Source organism: Gorilla gorilla, chromosome 4 (genome assembly GCF_029281585.2).
Source record: "Gorilla gorilla gorilla isolate KB3781 chromosome 4, NHGRI_mGorGor1-v2.1_pri, whole genome shotgun sequence".
Taxonomy (NCBI): domain Eukaryota; kingdom Metazoa; phylum Chordata; class Mammalia; order Primates; family Hominidae; genus Gorilla; species Gorilla gorilla.
In genome coordinates, this window is record NC_073228.2 from 32,599,474 (window position 1) to 32,619,426 (window position 19,953).

The following is a 19,953-nucleotide window of genomic DNA, read 5'->3' on the forward strand; positions in this document are numbered from 1 at the left end:
TTTTCTGTATGTGCCTTATACTTACTGCTTTCCATATTATGTTTCTTTATATACGTATCTTATCTCCCCTGTAACATTTCAAACTCCTTGAGGTTAAGATCTGTGTTTGGTTGATAGGAAACAGTGCCTTGAAAACAGTGGATGCTAGCTTTAGGGTTAATCATGACCATCTAGAAGATCTCAAGGATATCCTCAAATAGTGCTAGGATCTTCTCAGCTGACACAGTTTCCACTTCCTGGAGAAATGAAACTGGGATGATCTTGGAAAACAGTTTCACTTGTAAGTGGGCCAAGTAATTTGAATCTCCTCACCATTTACTTAGTGTTAAAAGATACCCTTCAGAACTGGGAGCCAGCTTTGGAGAAGATCTGCTAGTGAAGAGGTGTTTTTTAATTTATTTTTATTTGTGTGTGTGTGTGTGAGACAGGGTCTCACTCTGTTGCCCAGGCTGGAGTGCAGTGGCATAATCATGGCTTACTGCAGCCTCAACCTCCCTGGGCTCAAGGGATCCACCAATCTCAGCCTCCTGAGTAGCTGGGATTACAGGTTCCCGCAACCATGCCCAGCTAATTTTTGTATTTTTAGTAGAGACAGGGTTTCACCATGTTGCTCAGGCTGGTCTCGAACTCGTGACCTCAAGCAATTCACCTGCCTCTGCCTTGCAAAGTGCTGGGATTACAGGCATGAACCACCAAGCCTGGCCTGTATTTTTTTAAATGACATTAAAATTTATTAACAAAGGGGATTCACTTCATTTTCGTACTAGAATGGGAACTTAAGAAAATGGATATAGGATGGGAATATCATTAAATACTAAGCAAAATAACCCTGGAAGGTAGAATATCTATATAGATTACTGGAACAGGAGTTGAAGAGAAGAAACCCAGTATTTGCTCAGATAGAGATATGCAGAATAAATAATAATGAGGAGGAAGAGGAAAAGAAGTATTTGTTGAGTTATTTGTATGTGCTGGGTACTACAGGTACATTACCTCATTAATCCAGCAAGTGTTAAGAGACTGAATGTTTGTGTTTCCCCAAAATTCATATGTTGAACTCTAAACCCCCAATGTGATGGTGTTAGGAGGTAGGGCCTTTCGGAGGTGATTAGGTGATGAGGGTAAAGCCATCAAGAATGAGATTAGTGCCCTTAGCAAAGAGACCCAGAGATCTCTCCAGCCCTCTTTCTGCCATATGAGGGAGGATACAAGCAGAGGTCAGCAGGCTGCAACCCAGAAGAGGGCCCTCCCCAGAGCCTGACCCTGCTGGCACCCTGATCTCAGACTTCTCGCCTCCAGAACTGTGAGAAATAACACTGTTGCTTCTAAGCCACTTAGTCTATGGTAGTTTCTATAGCAGCCTGAACCAAGACAGGTAGGAAATATTCATTACACAGGTCACTAGATAGAGATGACTCAGAATGTAAGTCATGGAGCTGGGATTCAAACCCAGTCCTGTCTATTTCCAGGGCACAAGTTCTCAAGTGCTCAGTGGGCAAACCCTGTTAGAAAGGAGTGGGCTCCCAGAAACTAAAGACGCCAGGACAGGTCAAGGCCCCTCTCCCTAGCACTGCTGCCAGCAGCCGCAGGCATCCCAATCCCCCTGCTCAGCCTCCCCAAAGAGCAAAGCTCGCTGCATTCCTAGGGGAGTGGGGGCAGAGAGAGGTGTCACCACCAAGGCTGAGAGGGAAGAAAGGGACCTTACTGTGTTCACAGTGTTAGGTGATGTTGGCTGGAATTGTTTGCCTTCGCCTCTAGCTGGAAAAATGGAATTTGCAGGCAGAGGTATTGTATGATCTGCAGCTGTGTGCCAGGAACAGTACTATTGAGTCATGATGACAAGAAACAGCCCAGTTTTACAGAATGTTTTAGGTTCTGTTTCTTTTTTTTTTTCTTTTTATTATTTTTTTTGAGACAGTTTCACTCTTGTCATTCAGGCTGGAGTGCAGTGGTGTGCGATCTCGGCTCACTGCAACCTCTGCCTCCCGGGTTCAAGCAATTCTCCTGCCTCAGCCACCCGAGTAGCCAGAATTACAGGCGCCTGCAACCATGCCCAGCTAATTTTTGTATGTTTAGTAGAGACGGGGTTTCACCACATTGGCCAGGCTGGTCTCGAACTTCTGACTTCAGGTGATCTGCCCACCTCAGCCTCCCAAAGTGCTGGGATTACAGGCGTGAGCCACCGTGCCTGGCCTAGGTTCTGTTTCTGTTGTGACATTCTCACTAAGAGCCAGACACTGTGCTAAGAGTGATATGGGCATTATCTCATGTAATGTTTACAACAGCCCTTGTGACACCAGGGTTGTATTAACTGATAAACAACTAAACTTTGGAGAGATTAAGGAATTGTCCCCCAGGTCTTGCTGCTAGAAAAATTCATTTAGCAGGGAGTGAAGGCTCATGCCTATAGTCCTAGCTACTCTGGAGGCTGAGGAGGATGATCTCTTGAGCCCAGGAATTTGAGTACATCTTAGGCAACATAGTGACACCCTGTCTCTTAAAAAAAGAAAAAAAAGGCCAGGCACAGTGGCTCACACCTGTAATCCCAGCACTTTGGGAGGCCGAGGCGGGTGGATCACGAGGTCAGGAGATCGAGACCATCCTGGCTAACACAGTGAAACCCCGTCTCTACTAAAAAAGTACAAAAAAATTAGTCAGGCGTGGTGGCGGGCGCCTGTAGTCCCCGCTACTCGGGAGGCTGAGGCAGGAGAACAGCGTCAACCCAGGAGGCAGAGTTTGCAGTGAACCAAGATCGCACCACTGCACTCCAGCCTGGGCGATAGAGCAAGACTCTGTCTCCAAAAAAAAAAAAGAAAGAAAAAAATGTAGCAAGTGGAACCCAGGTCTATTAGGAATTTTATTGCTCTCTCTGCTAACTCCTCATGAAGTTGTAGCTCACCATAATCTCTGTCAAAATGCTCATGTGATCCAGCTTAGAAATATCCAGCCATTGAGGCTGGGTGCGGTGGCTCATACCTGTAATCTCAGCACTTTGGGAGGCTGAGCTGGGTGGATCACTTGAGGTTAGGTGTTTGAGATCAACCTAGCCAAAATGGTGAAACCCCGTCTCTACTAAAATACAAAAATTAGCCAGGCGTGGTGGTGTGCGTCTGTAGTCCCAGCTACTTGGGAGGCTGAGGTATGAGAATCGCTTGAACCCGGGAGGCAGAGGTTGCAGTGAGCCAAAATTGTGCCACTGCTCTCCAGCCTGGGCAACAGAGGAAGACTCTGTCTCCAAAAAAAAAAAAAAGAAAAAAAAAAAAGAAATATCCAGCACAGCCTGGGCACAGTAGCTCAAATCTATAATCCCAGCACTTCGGGAGGCCAAGGCAGGAGGATCACTTGAGGCTAGGAGTTCAAGACCAACCTGGGCAACATAGCAAGACCCCCGTCTCTACAAAATTAAAACATTAGCTAGGCATGGTGGGGTGTGCCTGTAGTCCTAGCTACTATGGAGGCTGAAGTGAGAGGATAGCTTAAGCCCAGGAGGTTGAGGCTGCAATGAGCCACAACTGTGTCACTGCACTCCAGACTTGGTGACACAGTGAGACCCAGTCTAAAAAAAAAGAAAAAGAAAATCCCAGCTACAGTCTTTGTACCAGCAGTACCTAACAAAGTGTTTTCTACATAGAAACTGAATTGAAGGTTGGGCAACTGAGCGAGACCCTGTCCCAAAAAAATAAAATAAACAACTTTTTGGTAGCTTAAATAGTATGAAAAAAAGGAAACAGGCAGTCAGGGTGCGGTGGCTCACGCCTGTAATCCCAACACTTTGGGAAGCCGAGGCGGGTGGATCACCTGAGGTCAGTAGTTTGAGACCAGCCTGGCCAACATGGTGAAACCCCGTCTCTACTAAAAATACAAAAATTAGCCAGGCGTGGTGGCAGGCGCCTATAATCCCAGCTACTCGGGAAGCTGAGGCAGGAGAATTGCTTGAACCCAGGAGGCAGAGGTTGCAGTGAGTCGAGATCGCGCCATCGCACTCCAGCCCGGGGGACAAGAGCGAGACTTCGTCTCAAAAAAAAAAAAAAAAAAGAAAGAAAGAAACTGAATTGAATTAAAATATGCTGACAGATCTCTTTAATTATAGATGTCAATGTGATCTTTCACAAGCACACTGAAAAATTCACACCGTGGAAAAGAACTAAAGTCCCATCCTAATTCATCAGAGCCTTCTGTTTCCTGTAACAAAGAAGAACTCACAAGATCAGGATTCCAAGGTGATGCGTTTTTCTCTGACTAAAAGTACAAATGAGTCAGATGCTGTAATTGCTGCTGGAGATAGTAGTTAGCTAGGCACGTCTGGCTTCGTGAACAGCTTCCTCCTCAATGCTTCCCCTGCAGTGATGGGAAGAGTCTCAGCTGCCTGCTTTGGCTCCCCCTGTATCCCAGCAGCTAACAGTCCCTGGCAGGTAGGAAGCTCTAGGTAAATCGGTGTGGAAGGTCACTGGGCTGTTCTTAGGGTACTGGGACTGGGAAAAGTAATTCATGTTTATTGAGCACCCACCGCGCATCAGTACTAAGCTAAGTGATAGGGGTACAAAGGTGACTTCAGGACAGCTACACCATTTGCAGCGCCCAGTGCAGAATGATGAAGGGCACCTACATTTTATTCAGATACCGTAGTATTAAAAATTTCAAGACAGTGACAGCAGGGCATTGAACAAAGTGTGGGGTCCTTCTGATCATAGGGTCTTGTGAGACTGCACAGCTTACATGATTGGAAAGTTGGCCATGTGTGAAATACATATATATATATTTTTTTTTAATTTTATTTTTTTTAGAGATGGGGTTTTGCTATGTTGCCCAGATTGGTCTCAAACTCATGGCCTCAAGCAATCCTCCCTCCTTGGCCTCTCAAAATGCTGGTATTATAGATGTGAGCCACAGTGCCTGGCCTATTCTTGATTTTTATTATTACTATTATTTTTAGGGACTGGGTCTCACTCTGTCACCCAGACCAGAGTGCAGTGACACGATCATAGCTCACTGCAGTCTCTAACTTCTGGGATCAAGTGATCCTCCCACCTCAGCCTCCCAAGTAGCTGGGACTATAGGCATGCATCACCACACTGGGCTATCCCTGGATGAATTAGAAAGTTTCTGTCATCCCAGGGGTCTCAGTTCAGTGGACAAGACAGACAAAGACATACACAGTGATAATTTGGTGTGATAACTATGTGTGTTTCAGGGGAGGAGAGCAAAGACTCATTTAGACCTCACACAGACATTATAATCATTTTTTTAATCTAAAATATTTTTTATCTATTTCTTGTTTAACAGATTTATTGAAACATAATTTGCCTACCATACCATTCTATTCTTTCATTTAAAGCGTACCATTCACTTGTTTTTAGTCTATTCACAGAGTTGTGCAACCAGTACCACGATACATTTTAGAGCATTTTATCACTCCCAAAAGCAACCCCATACCCATTAGCAGTCACACCCATTTTCCTCCATTTCTCCCAATCCCTGGAAACCACTAATCTACTTTCTGTCTCCATGGATTTGCCTGTTCTGGACATTTCACATAAATGGAATGATACAATATGCTTTTATGACTGTCTTCTTTTGCTTAGCATAATATTTTCAAGGTTCATCCATGTCGTAGCATCAGTATTCTATTTCTTTTTGTTGCCAAATAATATTCTACTGCACGGATATACTGCATTTTATGTGTCCATTCACCAGCTGATGAATATTTGGGTCTTTTCCACTTTTTGGCTATTAAAAATAATGCTGCAGCCAGGCACAATGGCTCATGTCTGTAATCCCAGCACTTTGGGAGGCTGAAACAGGAGGATTGCTTGAGTCCAAGAGTTTGAGACCAGCCAAAGCAACATAGTGAGACCCCATCTCTATAAAAAATAATTAGTTGGGCTTGGGGCCAGGTGCGGTGGCTTGCGCCTGTAATTCCAGCACTTTGGGAGGCCAAGGCGGGCAGATTACCTGAGGTTAGGGGTTCAAGACCAGCCTCACCAACATGGTAAAACCCCATCTCTACTAAAAATACAAATATTAGCCTGGTGTGGTGGTGCACACCTAGAGTCCCAGCTACTCGGGAGTTTGAGGCAGGAGAATTGCTTGAACCTGGGAGGTGGGGGTTGCAGTGAGCCGAGATTGTGCCACTGCACTCCAGCCTGGGCAACAGAGTGAGACTCTGTCTCAAAAAAAAAAAAAAAATTTAGTTGGGCTCAGTGATGTGAGCCTGTACTCTCAGCTACTTGGGAGGCTGAGGTGGGAGGATTGCTTGAACCCAGGAGGTCAGTCAAGACTGCAGTAAGCCACAATTGCACCACTGCACTCCGGCCTAGACGACAGAGCAAGACATTGTCTCAAATAAATAATAATAATGCTGCTATGAATATCCATGTCAAGTTTTTGTGTGGGCATGTTTTTATTTCTTTTTCAGGTATATATCTAGAAGTGGAAGTGCTGGGTTATATGGTATGTTAGTCCGTTTGTATTGCTATAAAGGAATACCTGTGGCTGGGTAATTATAAAGAAAAAGGGTTTATTTTGGCTCATGGTCCTGCAGGCTGTACAGGAAGCATGGTGCCGAAGCTGGTGGGGGCCTCAGGGAGCTTATGATCATGGCGGGGTGAAGGAGGAGCAGGTATGTCACACAGTGAAAGAAGGAGTAAGGGCTGGAGAGGTGCCACGGTCCCCCAAACAACCAGATCTTGAGTCAACTCATAGAGTGAGAACTCGCTCATTACTGTGAAAACAACACCAAGCCATTCATGAAGGATACAACCCCATGACCCAAACACCTCCAGTTAAGGAGGGCCTTCCAATCACCTCCCAACATTGGAGGCCACATTTCAACGTGAGATTCAGAGAGGACAAAACATCCAAACCATACCATATGGTAACTCCATGTTATTGTATTTTTTTAAATAAGAACTTCATTGAGATAGAATTCACATAAAATATACCCTCTTGAAATGTACAATTCAGTGGTTTTTAGTATATTTACAAAATTGTGCAACCATTATCATCTAATTCTAGATCATTTTCCTCACCCACCCCCCACCAAAAAAAATCCCCACATCCCTGAGGCAGTCAACTCCCATTCCCCACTTCCCGCAGGACCTGGCAATCACTCATCTATTTTCTGTCTCTATGGATTTGCCTATTCTAGACATTTCAGAGAAATGGAGTCATAGAATATATGACCTTTTGGCCAGGCGTGGTGGCTCTCGCCTGTAATCCCAGCACTTTGGGAGGCCAAGGCTGGTGGATTACCTGAGGTCAGGAGTTCGAGACCAGCCTGGCCAACATGGCAAAACCCTGTCTCTACTAAAAATACAAAAATTAGCAGGGAGTGGTGGCACATGCCTGTAGTCCCAGCTACTCAGGAGGCTGAGGCAGGAGAATCGCTTCAACCCAGGAGGCAGAGGTTGCAGTGAGCCGAGATTGTGCCATTGTACTCCAGCCTGGGTGACAGAGTGAGACTCAGTCTCAAAAAATAATAATAACAATTAAAAAAAATAATATGTGATCTTTTGTGTCTAGCTTCTTTCACTTAGCATAATATTTCCAAGATTCATCCATGTTGGAGCATATATATATATATATATATATGTGTGTATGTATAATGTCCTTTTTATAGATGAGGAAATCAGGACTCTTGGAAGCTAAATGATTTACTGAAAGTCACACAAGTGGCAAGTGGCAGTATTAAGGTGACCAACCCATCCCAGTTCACCGAGGACTATCCCAATTTTAACACTGAAAGTCCCATGTCTTGGGAAACCCCTTAGTCCTGGGCAAACCAGGACACCTGGTCACCCTAGTTGGGATTCAGTAAAAGGTGAAAGAACCAGTGTATTCCTAGTTAGGATTCAGAATTGGTGTGCCTGAAATGCACACCAATTGTGAATACTAACTAGGAATACTTGAAATGGCTTTGTGTGATTAAAAGTGCAGTATTCTTCAGGTGAAACCAAACCAGCATATCCCAGAATAATAGAAAATTTGGACATTATCTCAATATTCCCTAAATCAATCTCTATGCTTCTTTCATTTATTTATCTAAGTCTCCACTTTAGTATTTCCCAAATTGTCCCCTAACTCCTACTCGACTGTTTTTCCCACAATTTATTTACTTATTATGTTTAGTGTCTCTGTCTGTCTCTCCCCCCCGGAATACAAGCTTCACAGGACCAGAGATCTCTGTTTTGTTCATTCAAGTATCCTAATTGCCTAAAATCATGTCTGGCTTGTAGTAGGCCAGACTCAAATAATGTTTACTGAATAATGCCTATGTGATACCTACAGCTTGTGTCAGAATGTCTAGCTAGTACATCTTAATATCTACCAGAAGAATAACAGTTACAATAAAATTCCGAGGCATAGTATGAAGTTTCTATTTTGGGAAAGTTTTACACTTCCAAACAAGCTGGAATAATAGTTCAATAAACATCCTAAACCTTTTACATAGATTTGCCAATCATTAACATTTCACCACATTTTCTGCTACACACACACAGAACACTTTTTTTTTTTTTTTTGAGTCTCGCTCTGTCACCCGGGCTAGAGTGCAGCGGCGTGATCTTGGCTCACTGCAACCTCTGCCTCCCAGGTTCAAGCGATTCTCCTGCCTCAGCCTCCCGAGTAGCTGGGATTACAGGATCCCACCACCATGCCTGGCTAATTTTTTGTATTTTTAGTAGAGACGGGGTTTCACTATGTTGGCCAGGCTGGTCTCGAACGCCTGACCTCGTGATCCACCAGCCTTGGCCTCCCAAAGTGCTGGGATTCCAGGCATGAGCCACCGTGCCCGGCCAGCACACTTTTTTAAAGGTAGTATGCAGCTGTTGTGACACCTCACCCCTAAATATCTCATTACAGATCTCCTAGGAAAAGGTCATTCTAGTATATAACCACAATAACGCTCACTACAATCAGAATAAGAAAATTAACATCAATTCAAGAAGACAATTTAATATACTATCTCCAATGATCTTAAAAATGTCTTATCTAGCAGGCTTTCCCCCTCCCATCCAGGATCTACTCAAGGTTTACATATGGTATCTGGTTATCTCCTTGGTCTCTCTTAGTCTCAGAAAATCCCCACCTTTTGGTGTTTTCCATGACATTGAACTTTTTTAGAATCCAGGCCAGTTATCTTGCAGATTTTTTCCAGATTCTGAATTTCCTTGATTGTTCCCTTATGTTTATTTTCAGGTTAAACAATTCCAGCAGAATTCTATATATGGGTGTTGTGTATCTCTTAGTGCATTATAACAGGAGGCCATCCATTGTTTTACTATTAGTGATGCCAAGTTTGATTGCTTGGTTAAGAGGGTATTTACCAGATCTCTCCATGGTAAAGATACATTTTCCCTTTGAATTTATTAATTTTTTATTTTGAGGCAGAGTCTCACTCTATTGCCCAGGCTGGAGTGCTGGAGTGCAGTGGCACGATCTCAGCTTACTGCAACCTCCACCTCCCGGGTTCAAGCAATTCTCCTGCCTCAGCCTCCCAAGTAGCTGGGATTACAGGCGTGTGCCACCACAGCTGGCTAAGTTTTGTATTTTTAGTAGAGACAGGGTTTCACCATGTTAGCAAGGCTGGTCTCGAACTCCTGACTTCAGGTGATCCACCCACCTCAGCCTCGCAAAGTGTTGGGATTACAGGCGTGAGCCACCGCACCTGGCCTGAATTTATTAATTGATCTGTAGGGTGCAACTCTGGAACCATGTAATTATCCTATTCCCCAACATCCTTTCACTCAATGATAAAATCATTGATGATAGCCAAACTGAATCAATTATTACACTGGCAGTTACAAACTCAAATTCTATCATTTGTCTACATTTATTAGCTGGCATGCTTCTGAATCACTGTGAATTCATAAGGCTTTTACATTTCATTTAACATGTTATAATCCATTATTTTTTCATGTACAAAATACATCAAATTGTCCTAAATTTGGCAAGTGGGAGCTCTGATGTTTGAAAGATCTTTATAATCATCTAACGTATATGTCACAAAACATGATGAGTTTGGAGGACATAAAACTCTAAAATGTAGCCAGGCGCGGTGGCTCACACCTGTAATTTCAGCACTTTGGTAGGCCGAGGCGGGCGGATCACATGAGGTCAGGAGTTCAAGACCAGCCTGGGCAACATGGTGAAACCCCACCTCTACTAAAAATACAAAAATTACCCTGGTATGGTGGCGGGCACCTGTAATCCCAGCTATCTGAGAGGCTGAGGAAGGAGAATCGCTTGAACTCGGGAGGTGGAGGTTGCAGTGAACCAAGATTGTGCCACTGCACTCCAGCCTGGGCAATAGAGCAAGACTCTATCTCAAAAAAATTAAAAAACTCTAAACTGTAGACTATAGTCATATATATATATAATTTATTTTCATTTTCATTTATTTATTTATTTTTTTGAGACAGGGTCTTGCTCTGTCCCCCAGGCTGGAGTGCAGTGGCACTATCTTGGCTCACTGCAGCCTCCATCTCCCGGACTCAAGCGATCCTCCCACCTCAGCCTCCCAAATAGCAGGGACTACAGGCACATGCCACCATCCCAGGCTAATTTTGTATTTTCTGTGGAGACAGGGTTTCACCATATTGCGCAGGCTGGTCTTGAACTCCTGGGCTCAGGCAATCCTCTAGCCTTGACCTCCCAAAGTGCTGGGATTACAGGTGTGAGTCACCATGCCCGGCCCTATTTATATATTTTAAACACATTTTGGATAGTGTGTTGGCATAAAATGTTTGCTACCTAAAACAAGTTCAAAAAAATCTGTTGACAATTGCTTTGATTTTCTTAGCTGTATTACAGAACATTTTCTTTGAACTTGATGTTGATGTATTGTAATAACACTTCTTCCTAAGAAACTCAATGGATTTTGATCTTTATATGTTATTTGAGTTTGTAACAAGATTTTAAATAATGTTAACTTCAACTTTTTAAAGTGGCACAGGAAGAGGGGGAGTTAATACAACTGCATTGCATGCCAGATCGCTGTTGCGTTTTCATTTCCTGAGCAATGTTGATGGACTGTGAAAATAGGAGGAAACTCTAAATAGCCCCAAATAGAAAGGCTTAGGGTTAGGTTGCAGGTAATAGAAAGCCAGATAATAATGGTTTTACTCCATGGGGACTGTATTTTTTCTCAGGTAATAAGAAACCCAAAGGTATTCCACTCAGGGCTAGTGATGCTGCTCAATGATATCATTAAAGCTTCCTCTTTCTCTCCACTCCACCATCCTTAGTTTGTTGTTTTTGTCCTTGCGGTCACAAAATGGTTGCTGAACCTCTAAGCTATTGCATCTGTGTTCTAGGTCAGGAAGAAGAGGGAAGGGTCATGAAGCCAAATGGAAGCATCCCTATTAAGAAATTTTTGCTGGGCGTGGTGGCTCACGCTTGTAATCCCAGCACTTTGGGAGGCCGAGACGGGCGGATCACGAGGTCAGGAGATCAAGACCATCCTGGCTAATACGGTGAAACCCCGTCTCTACTAAAAAATACAAAAAATTAGCCAGGCATGCTGGCAGGCGCCTGTAGTCCCAGCTACCTGGGAGGCTGAGGCAGGAAGATCGCTGGAACCCAGGAGGTGGAGGTTGCGGTCAGCCAAGATCCCACCATTGTGCTCCAGCCTGGGTGACAAAGCAAGACTCTGTCTCCAAAATAAATAAATAAATAAATAAATAAATAAATAAAATGATATACTGCTTCATTTGCTCTCTTTAGAACATATTTTTGAAAGTTCCAGGTAGGAAGTTCTAGGACTCTGGAAACAATCAAGTGTACTCAGCTTCATGTTGCCTCTTCACTACAGTTTCTTTTCTTTTCTCTTTTTTTTTTTTTTTTTTGAGACGGAGTCTCTGTCATCCAGGTTGGAGTGCAGTGGCACAATCTTAGCTCACTGCAGCCTCCATGTCTCAGGTTCAAGCAATGCTCCTGCCTCAGCCTCCTGAGTAGCTGGGACTTCAGGTGCATGCCACCATGCCCAGCTTTTTTTTTTTTTTTTTTCAGTAGAGACGGGGTTTCACCATGTTGACCAGTCTGGTCTCGAACACCTGATCTTTGGTGATCTGCCCTCCTTGGCCTCCCAAAGTGCTGGGATTACAGGCATGAATCACTGTGCCTGGCCGCTTTTCTTTTTTTTTTTTTCTTTTGAGACAGGGTCTTGCTCTGCCACCCAGGCTGGAGTGCAGTGGCACAGTCTTGGCTCACTGCAACCTCTGCCTCCTAGACTCAAGCGATCCTCCCACCTGAGCCTCCTGAGTAGCTGGGACTACAGGTGAGAGCCACACAACAGATTCAAGCCCAACCAAAACACAGAGGAATCGAACCACTCCACTGAAGTAACTATTTTAGTCAAAAATATGATGTTTTTGGCCAGCCATGGTGGCCCACACCTGTAAACCCACCACTATGGGAGTCTGAGGCAGAAGGATCAATTGAGCCCAGAAGTTTGAGACCAGCCTGGGCAACATGGCGAAACCCTGTCTCTACAAAAAATACAAAATTAGCCAGACGTGGCGATGCATGCCTATAGTCCCAGCTACTTGGGAGCCTGAGGGGAGGATCGCTTGAGTCCAGGAGGTTGAGGCTGCAGTGAGCCATGATGGAGCCACTGCATTCCAGCCTGGGTGACGAGTGAGACCCTGTATCAAAAAAAAAAAAAAAAAAAAAATCAGTGTTGTCACCCAAAATATAACTTAAAAACCGTAGCAATATTACTCTAATTCCTTGTCTTAGTAGGCAAAATATAAACATGTAAATATTTAAAAATAAAACTGTTGCATTAGGCTGCAAGCTCTCTTAAATCTTCTACATCTGAGATTGGCAAACTATGGCTTACAGGCCAAATTTGGACTGCTGCCTGTTGTAAATAAAGTTTTATTAGAATGCAGCCATATCCATTAGTTTATGTATTGGCTAAGACTGCTTTGTGACTACAAAGGCAGATCTGAGTAGTTGTGATGGAGACTGAATGGACCTCAAAGCCTAAAATACTTACTATTTGGTCTGGGCATCATAGCTCATACCTGTAATCTCAGCACTTTCGGAGGCCAAGGCAAGTGGATCACCCGAGGTCAGGAGTTCAAGACCAGCCTGGCCAACATGGTGAAACCCCGTCTCTACTAAAAAGACAAAAATTAGCTGGGCCTGGTGGCGGGCACCTGTAATCCCAGCTATTCAGAAACCTGAGGCAGGAGAATCACTTGAACCCAGAAGGTGGAGGTTGCAGTGAGCTGAGAATGTACCACTATACTCCAGCTGGGGAGACAGACTGGGACTGTGTCTCAAAAAACAAAGAAAAAAGAAATAAAGTAAATACAATCTGACACTTTTTATAGAAAAAGTTTTATTTATCTTTTTAAATTTTTATTTATTTTTATTTTATTTTATTTTATGTATTTTTTTTTTTTGAGATAGTCTCACTCTGTTGCCCAGGCTGGAGTGCAGTGGCACAATCTCAGCTCACTGCAAACTCCGCCTCCCGGGTTCAAGTAGTTCTCCCTGCCTCAGCCTCCCGAGTAGCTGGGATTACTGGGGCCCACCACCATGCCCAGCTAATCACCTGACCTCAGGTGATTCACCTGTCTTAGCCTCCCAAAGTGCTGGGATTACAGGCGTGAGCCACGGCACCCAGCCTATTTATTTATTTATTTATTTATTTATTTATTTATTTATTTATTTATTTTTAAGACAGAGTCTTGCTCTGTCATCCAGGCTAGAGTGCAACGGCACCATCATGGCTCACTGCAGCCTTGACCTCCTGGGCTCAAGTAGTCTTCCTGCCTCAGCCTCCCAAGTGGCTGGAACTACAGGCATGCACCACCACATCCAGCTAATTTTTAAAATTTTTTGTAAGATGAAGATGAAGAGATGAAGTCTTCCTGAGTTGCCCAGGCTCTTCTCGAACTCCTGGGCTCAAACAATCCTCCCGCCTCAGCCTCCTAAACTGCTGGGATTACAGGTGTGAGCCACGACACCCAGCCTATTTATCTTTACTTTGCATATATTAGGTGCTCAATAAATGTTTCATGATTTATTGAAAGAATATATCGGAGCTTTCTAGTTGGACATGAAAAATTAACAAACTAGCTCTTTATATAAATTTCTAGGCACAATAGTCAATTTTAACAAATCGTAACACAAAGCATTTTGCAGTTCCCCAATTTACCTGGTATTTGCTTGTTGCTTTGTCATTTGTTATTCAGAAGAAGACCACATGCCTTGAAAAAATCATATTAGTGCTTTAGCGTTCCAGATTGCAAAATGCTCTGTATTCATGTTTTCAAAGAGTTGGCCTTTGAGCTAAATATGTCTCATTGATATGTTTTATTTGGCTCACAGAGTACTGTTGTTTGTTTTTAAGCAACATTAGCTGCCAACATTTAAAAATAAGGTGACTTCACATAATAATCCAAGTTTCCAGCTTCTCCTGCAAATTTGAAAGATCTAGCAATGTGGGTACACGGTTTGGTTAGGCCCATAATCACCTGGGACTGCTTGTTTCTGCTTCCTTAGATGGAGTGAGTACTCTCCTGTTTACCACAGTCCCCACCACTCCCAACAGCCTTACCTCTGGCTGCCTCCATCCAAGTACGATATCTGCGTGGCCTTTCTATAGACATTTGTATTTTGGATCCTTAGTCTAGGGGAGTATCATTTGCTACAAAGGCCCTTGAACTGCAACAGTAGCTGAAAACCATACATTTGCTTCATTTTCCAGGCTTGAAAACAGATTTGTGCATCTAAAGACAAAACAGGAAAGAATGACAATGCTATTAAGATGATGACTTTCATTCCAGCTAAAAGGCAACTTCATCCTCCCACCCCCTCTTTCCTTTTTCAAACAAGCCAGAGGACTTCACCCTCTTTCCTTTCCGCTATTCAGCTCCTTCCACCCACTCCATCTCCTGGTGTTGTTTACCTCAAACCCTGGGGTGCTGTCTCTCCCCAGTTCCCTGCTTCCTTGCTGACCTTAAAAACAACCTTGGTCATTTTTGTTTTTAGAGTTTTACTGCTAATCGCTGCAGCGAAACAGACAGGAAATAACAATACGGAGGAAATTATAAAGTTTAGAAGACCTTGTAGTTCTTAGTCATAGTCCCTGATTCCCTTAAAGCGGTGGCACCTGGAAGTGCATTATTTTTAGTCTCTCCTGTTAGACCCTCATAGCCGGTGGACGGAGAACAGAAAGGAAGAGTCTACCCTGCCTTGATAGAAGAGGGACCACTAGGTGGCAGCACAGGGCGTGTCTTTTCAGGTTTTTCTACAACAGGCAGGCGGATGTGAGGCACCAAATTTTCTAGGAAGGGATAACTTAGTACCATATCAGGGCAAGCATTTGGGCTGAGACCAGTGAGAGAATACAAGTCAGCCAAGAGACTCCAGTCACATTGTGCTGTCAAGTAGCCAGCGGTGGAATTCTTGTCTCTTTGCCTTTTTCCCAAGTTGGCTGTTAGTTAACCTGTTAGGGCTGCTAGGAATCTTCCAGCCCAATACCTTCATTTTACAGATAAGTAAACCAAGGCCCTGAGAGACTTGACTCTCCTTTATTTATTTATTTATTTATTTATTTTGAGACACGGTTTTGCTCTGTCACCCAGGCTGGGGTGCAGTGGGGCAATCATAGCTCACTGCAGCCTTGAACTCCCAGGCCCAAGCACCTCAGCCTCCTAAGTAGCTGGGACTACAGGTATGCACCACCAGGCCTGGCTAATTTTTTACTCTTTTTGTAGAGATGGGGAGGGGGGGGGGGGTCTTGCCATGTTGCTCAGGCTGGTCTCAAACTCTTGGCCTCAAGAGATCTTCCCAGCTCAGCCTCCGAGGTGTTAGAATTACAGGTGTGAGCGATGGCATCTGGCCTTGACTTTCCTCTTGCTGGTGTCATGCTAGGAGTCCAGCCAAGTGTCTTTCTGGTTTCATTAGTGCCGGCTTATCCTTCTGGTCTGTCCTTCCCAGTTAAAAAGCATTTATTGGCTAGGATCATGCCTGTAATTCCAACACTTCGGGAGGCTGAGGTGGGAGGATCACTTGAGCCCAGGTGTTTGAGACAAGCCTGGGTAACATAGGGACACCCTGTCTCTATTTAAAAAGAAAACAGAAAAACGTTTATTGAAGTCTATTTAGTATGGTTAAAGGCTAATTTTCCTAGCTTCAGAGGTGAAACTAAGAGAGAATTCTTTGCCTCTGATGAAGTGGGACTTTCCACAGGAAACAGAGACTTACCAGGCACAGGAAAATAAAAGCTTTATGTCTGCTTCCAGCTACCTAACCCACCTGGGGGAAAAGCGAAGACCCCTTGTCCAGAAGGGGGTGTTACAGCTGTCAGCACTCTATGCGGGCTAGACTGTTTTCCCTTTTTATGGGATCAGCTGGTATAATTGTGGCGCTTATCAAGAGAATCCTAGGATTGCAGGGCTAGGCCATGCATACCCAAAATAACTCACCAATCTTCTCAAATTACATTAGTAAAACTATTTGTATTCCTAGATTTAAACACAAATTCAAACAACTGCACTATAACAAAAGCATGTCCTCAGGCTTCAGTTAATTTAGGGGGCAGTCTAGTGATCAAAGAGGAAAAGCCTTATTGCAAGGTAGAATTTGCTTGAAGGGCTTGGGCCTCAGAAGGGAATTTTCCTAGAATACTACCAAAAGTCTTGCTTGTTTATGTTGAAGCACTATTCTGGGAATTACAAAGCCTTGCCACTCAAAAGTGTGGTCCTCCAACCAATAGCCACACTTAGGTTGGCAATGCAGAATCTAGCCAGGCATGGTGATAGACGCCTATAGTCTCAGCTCCTTTGAGAAGCTGAGGTGGGAGGGTTGCTTGAGCCCAGGAGTTTGAGATTGCAGTGAGCTGTGACTGCACCACTGCACACCAGCCTGGGCAACAGAGCAAAACTCCATTTAGAAAAAAAAAGGAAAGAAAGAAAGCGAAGGAAGGAAGGAAAGAAAAGGAAGAAAGAAAGAGAGAGAAGAAACAAAGACAAAGAAATGCAGGATCTCAGGCCCAACCCATTCCTACTAAATCAGCTCTGCATTTTAGTAAGAAGCATTTAGCATTAATAAACATTTAACAGGTAACATTAATAAGCATATAATATGTAACAATAATAAGCATTTAATGTGCTTGTTAAAGTTTAAGAAGCACTGCTTTAGGATATCCAAGAGAAAAGGCCAAGAACAACAGCAACCAAACAAACCACACCCTTTCTCCTCCCAAATAGTCCCCACCTCAAGGAGCTTGTAGACTGATTTAGGAACACAAACCACACATATGGAAAGTGGCATGAAAATGATCATTAAGAAAGATGTCGTTAATGCCGTGTGGGCTCCCCTAGGACATGTAGGACACACGCATTTGGAGAGGGTGCAAAAGAATGATTACAGTTAAGAGGCTGGGTGTGGTGACTCACGCCTGTAATCCCAGCACTTTGAGAGGTGGAGGCAGGCAGATCACTTGAGGCCAGGAGTTTGAGACCAGCCTGATTAACATGGTGAAAACTCATCTCTACTAAAAATACAAAAATTAACCAGGCATGGTGGCGTGCACCTGTAATCTCAGCTACTCTGGAGGCTGAGGCAGGACAATTGCTTGAACCCAGGAGGCGAAGGTTGCAGTGAGCCCAGATCGGGCCAGTGCACTCCAGCCTAGATGACAGAGTGAGATTCTGTCTCAAAAAAGAAAAAAAAAAAAAAAAAAAGAATGATTACAGTTAAGAGGGGTCAGTCTGGGCAGTCTTCCTGCAGGTGGTGAGATTCTCCTTGGCTCTTGAATAAGGTGATAAGCATGTATTAATGGAGAAGGAAAGGACAGAGAAGGGCATTGCAAGTGGACAGATCAGGATAAATCTGGGAGGAGGCAAACTGTAAATTCTAGACAGTGGCCTACAAATACTTAATTCTTTTATGCATGTTCCCAGACTTTCACTAGATCCTTGCAGCTACATACGTCACACATTAACGTGGCTGCACACACATGTTATTTCATCACGTTACATTTTAGTCAGTGGTTCTCATGGGACTTCTTCAGATGTGTTCACCCACATACAGACTTTTTTCTTTGGATTCGTACAGGCAGGTCTTCACCTCTTCCTCTCTTGTGTCTTCAGCTGTGTTTTCTAGCTCTTCTTTCTAATCCGGTGGAAGGAAATCCCTTACATGTGCATTCTCCTGAATTGCCAGAGCCTTTCTTAACAGCGGTGCAAATCTTCTCTGTAAAGCTCTTAATCAGATCTCATAAACGATTAGCCCAAATGCGTTTTCAGTTTCTAAAGTTAATCATCCTTGAGGGCCAGGAGTTAACATGAAAATGGGGAACTTGCGGTTGTTCCCCTGTCTTAACATCCAGATTTAGTTTGCAAAGCAAAAGTCATTCCACAGAAGATGAAATCAAGAGTCTCAGCGTGTATTTTCCAAATGAGGTGGTGTGATTGTATCCTTCTCATCCTTGCACATATGTGGCAACCAAAAGAGTTGTCCCAGAGGTGAAATAGTGGGATGAAGTGAAGAGTGTCAGAGCAGCCCACTGGGCGCCTGAGGGAAAGTACACAAAGGGAGCTGACCCCACAGCTTCCTGAAGTAACACCAGGAAATGAGACTCCGGATCATTTGGGGGGACATAATACCCTTTACATAGTTCTTTAGAAGAGTTCTCCCAGGCTGGGCACGGTGGCTCATGCCTGTAATCCCAGCACCTTTGGAGGCTGAGGCAAGAGGATTGCATGAGCCCAGTTCAACACCAACGTGGGCAACACAGGGGGACCCTGTCTCTACAGTTTTGTTAATTAGCCGGTCATGTTGACACACGGCTGTGGTCCTAATTACTCAGTAGGCTGAGGCAGGAGAATCGCTTGAGCCCGGAAGACTGAGGCTGCAGTAATGCGGTGAGCCAAGATCATGCTACCTGGGTGACAGAGCAAGCCCCTGTCTCAAAACAAAACAAAAGGAATAGTTCACCCATAAGCTGAGAGTCTCTTCCCTTGTCTGAGCCTTGCTGTGGGTTGCTGAAATCAGCATGGAGCGCTGGGTCTGTTGGGGTGGTGTATGCTCATCGGCTTCAGGGCTGCAGATTCCTTTGCCCAGCAATGCCCTGGCAAGGACAGTGTTGACTGCCCAACAGCAGCCAAGTGTTCATCTCTGTCAGGGCCTATCGACAAGCAGCTTGTCACCAGCTGCCCAGCACACCCGGAAAAAATGGCTCCTATGTTCACACAGATAATTTGGGTTGATAGGAATAGCATCAGGGGAAGACAATGGTGTCACCAAATCAATACTTGTGCTTCACAAATTAAAGTCTTGGCTCTGGCCCTGAGTTTATATTCAGGAGGGCACGACTCCCGGACAGAGACTAACTGCAACAGACATTTTGCTCCCAACGACAGCAAATTCTCTTTTCTTCGTAAGGAGTCAACTGGAGACTTGATATATGAAAGAAAATCCACTGAGGCTCATGCCCATAATCCCAGCACTTTGGGAGGCTGAGGTGGGTGGATCGCTTGAGCTCAGGACTTTGAGACCAGCTTAGGCAACATGGTGAAACCCTGTCTCTGCTTAAAAAAAAAAAAAACATATATATCTATATATATATATAGAGAGAGAGAGAGAGAGACAGACAGACAGAGAAAAATCCATTGAGAGCATCCCTTAACTGTGAATTTATGTTTGTTGTGGCATCTCTCTAGAAAATAACGTTGGTAAGCTAGAAGAGGGGACCTGCATGCTGGCGTAAATGAAGCTTTCTACACTCATGTTTGTAGCAGCATTATTCACAACAGCCAAAAGTTGGGAGCCAATCAAGTGTCCATTGATGGATGAATGGTAAACAAAATATGGTAGATACATACAGCAAAATATTCAACTTCAAAAGGAAGGAAATGTCAACATATGCTACAACATGGATGAAACTTGACAACCTTATGCTAAGTGAAATAAGACAGTCACAGCAAAGCAAGT

The 19,953-nt window shown here is 44.0% G+C and overlaps 1 long non-coding RNA gene across 1 annotated transcript in view; it reads left to right on the forward strand.

Annotated features, from left to right (window-relative positions):
* Nucleotides 1–19,953, forward strand: part of LOC109026839 (uncharacterized) — a 63,491-nt gene that overhangs the window by 36,495 nt on the left and 7,043 nt on the right. The window contains exon 2 of the long non-coding RNA XR_010133595.1: nt 4,091–4,220. This is a non-coding gene — a long non-coding RNA (uncharacterized lncRNA). The remainder of the gene's footprint in view (nt 1–4,090; nt 4,221–19,953) is intronic.